Source organism: Engraulis encrasicolus, chromosome 8 (genome assembly GCF_034702125.1).
Source record: "Engraulis encrasicolus isolate BLACKSEA-1 chromosome 8, IST_EnEncr_1.0, whole genome shotgun sequence".
Taxonomy (NCBI): domain Eukaryota; kingdom Metazoa; phylum Chordata; class Actinopteri; order Clupeiformes; family Engraulidae; genus Engraulis; species Engraulis encrasicolus.
The window spans coordinates 54,264,142-54,271,641 of NC_085864.1; the positions used below are offsets into that span (position 1 = coordinate 54,264,142).

At 47.9% G+C, this 7,500-nt stretch overlaps 1 protein-coding gene across 2 annotated transcripts in view; it reads right to left on the bottom strand.

Annotated features, from left to right (window-relative positions):
- Window positions 1-7,500, bottom strand: part of tmprss4a (transmembrane serine protease 4a) — a 47,049-nt gene that overhangs the window by 17,703 nt on the left and 21,846 nt on the right. The window lies entirely within an intron of this gene.

The window sequence follows — 7,500 nt, forward strand, 5'->3', positions numbered from 1 at the left end:
GTTAATTCAGAAATGGTACGATTCTGTTAAGATTATGCTAAGATCATGTCTTCAGATTCTGAAATCTTTGTGGTATTGCCACAGCCACCCCTGGGCAAGAGATGGGGCGGTGAGAGTGATATTAATGGCGATGTATGATTTTCCCATGTCAATGCAGAACTACAGAGATCAGTCAGCGAAACTAAACTAGCGGTGACTCAGCGAAGCTAAAAACAACACGATTACAACAACAGATGACTCAGCGTGAGAGCTACGTATGTTACGCAACGCAAGTCTCTCAGTCCTCTCAGTTCTCTTGTTGTTTTTCCAATAACATATGACTGGCGTAAACACGGCCCCACCCCTATGGATGCATTCAAGGTAAACAAGATTCCACCCCTATTGGTGCCTTCAGGGTAAACAACCAGTGATGCCAGATTGGCCTGGTTCCTGCCCAATTGGGCTGCTTAGAATGGCCGTGTGCGGGGAAAAAATGACATTTATCAGGAAAATCCGCCCAATTTTTGCCATAGAAATCAATACAATTGGGCGGGATTTTGTGCTCCTAGGCGGGTTTTGAGCATTTTTTGGGCTGGAAATCATCAGCCTCATCTGGCAACCCTGTAAACAGCATCCCACCCCTATGGGTGCCTTCAAGGTAAACAAGGTTCCACCCCTATAGATGAATTCAGGGAAGCCGACAACAGAGGGACAACGGGGTCAGTTATGGGGGCCCAGGGAGAAAAGGGGGGCCAGGCTTTGGTCTTCAGCACATTGTTTGTAAGGTTCAAGGACGTTTTTTTTTTTTACTCAGAAGTGGCGCAACGGCATCTAATGCCCATGAATTAATCAGTAATTGTTGGTTGATATGCTGCAATGAATATGCTCCTTAGATACTCCACAAAAAAAGAAAGAAATCCATACAATAGTGGCACTGGCTGTTGTTGCATGATCGCCTTGACGTGTGCTACTGCTGAAACGTCACTGCGACCCATATTGGGGATTGCCTGGTTAACACCAGACCTAATCACAAGTCTCTTTCAGATCGAAACGATTGTGTAGAACTTAAGGCAGTATGGGAGTTCCCAGGCTATATTGGGGATGGGCCCTTTACAGATGTCTTTGTCCCGGGCCAAAGCTGCCAGCTGTCTTAGCCCGGGGCGCCTAACAGGTGCCTCCCTCAGCCTCTGGCCTGTTTAGAGAGAACAGGTTGCTCTCTACACTGAAACCCTGAGGCCAGACAGGCCATTCAATAGCAGACGTTACTATGCATTAGACTAGTGTTTCTCAACCGGGGCTCTACAGCCCCCTGGGGGCGTTGGGGAGCCCTTGGGGGGTGTTGAGAAGAATGCAGCTGAGAGGGGGCGGGGCTTAGTTGTCATTTTGGGAGCACTAGTCTCTTATAATTTTTAATACTAAGGGGGGCGTTGAGAGGCTTATGATGAGGTCAAGGGGGCGTTGGAAGGCGCCAGTGGGCATTTATTTAAAAAAAAGGTTGAGAGCCATTTCATTAGACAAACAGGCCTGAAACCATCAAAGGCCAAACCCATAACATTAGACAAACAGGCCTGAAACCATCAAAGGCCAAACCCATAACATTAGACAAACAGGCCTGAAACCATTAAAGGCCAAACTCATAACATTAGACAAACAGGCCTGAAACCATTAAAGGCCAAACCCATAACAGGCCTTTCAATGGCCGCCATGACTAGGCATTATGGACTGTGTGTGGACTTAGGCATTACACATCAGGAGGCCTTTGTGAACAGCCTTGTGTGGAAAAGTACATCTAACTACGTTATGATAACAAAGAGGCAACAAAAGCTTCATTGTAATTACGTGTTGTGTTTATACAGTACGTGGATCTTTTTTTTCAAGTGAAGAGCACTAAAATGGATTCACATACTTCAGTGACCATGAAGGCATTGCATTTATCTCGCTGTATTTAAAACTGGTAGACAGACTATAGAATATAGAAAGTCCAGTTGGAGTGCTTCCTGGAACTGCCTAGTTTTTTAAGATGGTGCTCTTTGGTGACAGGCTTGGTTGATTTCAAAAAAAGTTTTAGAAATACCAAGGCACTCATCTTCTTTGTAATAAAAATACATTTATTTTGTTGGGCATAGCATGATTAAAATACGTTTCGGCATGAAGCCTTCGTCAGGAAGAGGTACACAGGCTATAAGAGAAAGGAGAACTCAGAGACACATAACTGTGTCCCTTGAAGAAAAACAAAACCCAACAAGTGACATTGTCAACATACATGACACATCACACACGAATGCACATACACACATGTATGCCTACACTACACACACGCACGCACACAGGCGCACACGCATGCGCACACACACACACACACACACACACACACACACACACACACACACACACACACTCACACTCACACACTATACACACGCACACACACGCACACACACACACACACACACACACACACACACACCGTACACACACACACACACACACGCACACACGCACACACGCACACACACACACTATACACACACACACACACACACACACACACACACACACACACACACACACACACACACACACACACAGACACACACAGACACACACACACACACACACACACACACACACACACACACACACACACACACACACACACACACACACACACAAACACACACATTTGGAGAGCACAGACCAAAGGGCGTTGGGATCCCCTCCCCCTCCCCCTCCCACTCAGCACAGTCAGGACCGACGTGAGCAGGACGAGAAATGTGGTCAGACCAGTTTGGCAGTCAGGTGGCCAGAGAGGAGAACATGTGGAGGGGAATAGGTTTTGGAGTAGGGGGGGTGGTCAGAGAGGAGAGCATGTGGAGGGAAGAGGTTTTGGAGTAGGGGGAGGGGACGGATCCCTAACCTGACAGCTAGCTATATTTTCAGAATGTTCTCAGAGGACTACCACCCATACCTCCAACAACATAAATTCTCATAACTCTCAAAATCTGACACACAGGGGGTCCTGCTGTGTGGCCCAGCTATGTGGACTATATGATGTAAAGGACATGTGTCTATGGTCATCAGTCCTGCTGTGTGGGCCAGCTATGTGTGGACTATATTATGTAAAGTGTAAAGGACATGTGTCTATGGTCATCAGTCCTGCTGTGTGGCCCAGCTATGTGGACTATATTATGTAAAGGACATGTGTCTATGGCAGTGATTCTCAAAGTGTGGTCCGGGGACCACTAGTGGTCCCTGACAGAGCTCAGGTGGTCCGCGAGGGGATTTCTACTTTTCCAGCAGAAGGCTGTATTTGTAACATTATTACAAACCAAAACATGTCTGAAGTCATATATTCAACACAATAAGACAGGCTTGTAAATGTGACTAAAAAGTAAATAATCGCATTAAAATTAGCAGTGTTAAATAGTACACGTCAACTGTTAATTCAGTTGACAGGTGGTCCCTAAACATTTTGGGGGGGACGAAGTGGTTCTCGGTCTGAAAAAGTTTGAGAACCACTGGTCTATGGTCATCCGTCCACCAGGAGGAACATGTAGAGTCACATCAGGGTGGTGCTGGGGGTAGTAGAGTCAGATCAGGGTGGTGATGGGGGTAGTAGAGTCACATCAGGGTGGTGATGGGGGTAGTAGAGTCACATCAGGGTGGTGATGGGGGTAGTAGAGTCACATCAGGGTGGTGATGGGGGTAGTAGAGTCACATCAGGGTGATGATGGGGGTAGTAGAGTCACATCAGGGTGGTGATGGGGGTGAGGGCTGTCCTTCTCTCCTATATAGATCAGTGTTTCTCAACCAGGGGTGCCGCAGGCCCCCCTCAGGGGTGCTGCGGAAACGTGACTGAGAAATAAATTATGTAATATAATACATATTTGTCTAAATTAATAAAGTATTGCTTAGTCAGTAGAGTCTTTCATCTGCCATTCACGCACAATATACTGTAGTAAATTTAGGTCGCCCTAGTAAGCTGCAACTTCGAACGTAGGTTGTGTGACGTCTCCAAATGTGTTACTTTTCTAAGCTTTTGTGAAATCCGATGCGATGCCACGTTACAGCTTTTTGGTTTGGGGTGCCTTGAAAATGTTCATGAATTGAAAGGGTGCCTCGCCTAATAAAAGGTTGAGAAACACTGCTGTAGATTATCAGGTGTTGAGCAGGGAGGAGATTCGGAGGAAGGGGCTGTCTGTCCTGTCCTCCTCTCTCCGTTCCCAATGCTCTTTTCCCAATGTCATTTGGAGGATAGCGGTGAACAAAGTAAAAGTAAAAGTAAAAGTAAAAAACAGAAACACAATTTCTTTCCAACACAGGTAACTTATCTGAGTAAAAAGTAGAGCAATGTACTGGTCTTATGATAAGCTGATTCTGCACAGGTTGGGTTGAGTTTGTGGTGGGACCTTGTTAGGTTTTTATTGTTTTTCAGTAATAACACAGTCTATCTCAATAGGTAGGTAAAATGGAGTAAACGGTGTAACAGCTATGTAATATCACGTGCTACTGTTGTAATTACACCACAAAAGTACTTCTACTTTTACTTTGTCCACCACTGTTTGGAGGATAGTTTGCGGGAAGGGGCAAAGGAGGAGCGTGGTGGAGGAGTGTTCCTACAGCACAGCTCTCCTTTTCCCAACAGTCTCATTCGTGTCCATCAAGAGCTCTCGCAGCTCACCTTTCAGAGATATTTGGATATTTGGGGGAGGAGGAGAGGACGAGGTCCTCTCAGTACGTCTCTCCTTCCCCCATCATGATCCCAAGGTCATTTGGAGGAGGAGGAGGGGGGGGGGGGGGGAGGAGTAGCTATCTCTCCTTTCCCAATACTGACAGTCATCACTTTATAAGGTGGAGAGATGGGAGGATACATGAGGAGAAGAGGAAAGAGGGGAGTGGTGGAAAGGGAAGGTGATAAGCAGGTGGAGGTAGTAGCTATCTCTCCTTTCCCAACGATTGCAGCCTCCCAAATCGACGCACTGCTTTTGCTCAATCAGTGCACATGAATGTATGCACATCATGGCTGTTCTTATCTCCATATGTACAGTACTGTGTTTTAACTATTAGCTACAATCTGGCACAAGCCATCTTTTTACTTTGGTAAACAATAGCTCTTTTGAATGGTCTCTGTTTGAGCTCAACTAAACTAAACCAAACGCTGACTGTCATCAATTCATCAGGCAGAAAGAGGGGAGGATGCATGAGGAGAAGAAAAGAGGGAGGGTGGTGGAGAGGGAGGATGAGACACACAGGTGGAGGAGAAGTAGCCGTCTCTCTTTTCCCAACACTGACAGTAATCAGCTCAGGTGGAGAGAGGGGAGGTGGAGAGAGGGGAGGATATGTGGGGGAAGAGGAGAGGTGGAGAGAGGAGAGGTGGAGAGAGGGGAGGATATATGAGGAGAGGTGGAGAGAGGGGAGGATATGTGGGGGAAGAGGAGAAGTGGAGAGAGGGGAGGATATGTGGGGGAGGAGGAGAGGTGGAGAGAGGGGAGGATATTTGGTGGAAGAGGAGAGGTGGAGAGAGGGGAGGATACAAGAGGAGAAGAGGAGAGGTGGAGAGAGGGGAGGATATGTGGGGGGAGAGGAGAGGTGGAGAGAGGGGAGGATATGTGGGGGAAGAGGAGAGGTGGAGAGAGGGGAGGATACAAGAGGAGAGGTGGAGAGAGGGGAGGAGAGGAGAGGAGAAGAGGAGAGGAGATGAGAGGAGAGGATATGTGGGGGAAGAGGAGAGGTGGAGAGATGGGAGGAGGGGTGGAGAGGGGAGAGGAGAGGTGGAGAGAGGGGAGGAGAGGTGGGGGAAGAGGAGAGGTGGAGAGAGGGGAGGATATGTGGGGGGAGAGGAGAGGTGGAGAGAGGGGAGGATATGTGGGGGAAGAGGAGAGGTGGAGAGAGGGGAGGATATTTGGTGGAAGAGGAGAGGTGGAGAGAGGGGAGGATATGTGAGGAGAAGAGGAGAGGTGGAGAGAGGGGAGGATATAAGAGGGGAAGAGGAGAAGTGGAGAGAGGGGAGGATCGGGCAGTCATGGGTGAGCGGTTAGGGCGTCAGACTTGCATCCCAGAGGTTGCCGGTTCGACTCCCGACCCGCCAGGTTGGTGGGGGGAGTAATCAACCAGTGCTCTCCCCCATCCTCCTCCATGACTGAGGTACCCTGAGCATGGTACCGTCCCGCTGCACTGCTCCCCATGGGCCGCCACTGAGGGCTGCCCCCTTGCACGGGTGAGGCATAAATGCAATTTCGTTGTGTGCAGTGTTCACTTGTGTGCTGTGGAGTGCTGTGTCACAATGACAATGGGAGTTGGAGTTTCCCAATGGGCTTTCACTTTCACTTTTCAATGTGGGGGAAGAGGAGAGGTGGAGAGAGGGGAGGATATGTGGGGGGAGAGGAGAGGTGGAGAGAGGGGAGGATATGTGGGGGAAGAGGAGAGGTGGAGAGAGGGGAGGATACAAGAGGAGAGGTGGAGAGAGGGGAGGATATTTGGGGGAGAAGAAAAGAGGGAGGATGGTGAAGGTGGAGAGGTATCCATCTTTCCTTTCCTAACAGTGCCACAGTGTCATAACTCCATCAGATGCTGCTATACAGTTTCACCTCTCATGTCTCTCTCTCTCTCTCTGTCTCTCTCTCTCTCTCTCTCATATCACTGCATCAGAACCTCCTTTACAGTTCCACCCCTCATCCCAACAATCATTGCATACTAACTCCATCTATCCATCTCTCGCTCTCTCTCTCTCTCTCTCTCTCTTGTTTTTTTGTGATTGTTGTTACTCCATGGCACTTTTTGTGCTTCTGTATTCCAAGAATTTGTAATAAAGGTGTTTTGAAAATTCAAAATTCTCTCTCTCTCTCTCTCTCTCTCTCTCTCTCTCTCTCTCTCTCTCTCTCTCTCTATCTCTCATCACTCCATCAGAGGCTGCTATACAGTTACACCCCTCATCCCGACAATCATTGCATTCTCTCTGTCTCTCTCTCTCTCTCTCTCTCTCTCTCTCTCTCCTTCTCTGTCTCTCTCTTCACTCTATCAGAAACTCCTACACAGTTGCCACCCCTCACCTCATCTCATCCCGCCCCGACCGTCATTACATAACTGAGTTGCAACACAAAGGAGATTCCCATCCCGCAGTGGCGCCCAGGAAATTACTGGTACAGGTGGTGCCGTGCGGTCAAACTCCCACACAATAGGTGAGCGTGTCACTGAGATGCCTGTTATGGGGACTGTGCATGAAACTTTACCATCGAGAGATTACTCGTAATGTAATTCAATATATTTTTCATGACATTTTTTTTTTTTTGTCAATCTCAATTTTAGAGGCCCCAATTTTTGGGGTGCAAAGTGTTTGGTGCCCCAAGCAATGGTTGGTGCCCTAAGCACTCGGCGTACTCTGCTTATGCGTATAGCGACAGCCCTGATGAAACTTAACCATTGGGAGATTAGCCTGTGCTGCTTATGTCATGTATGAAACTTAACCATGGAGAGATTAGGCTGTGCTTATGTCATACAGTGTATGAATGTCCTGACCAGGTA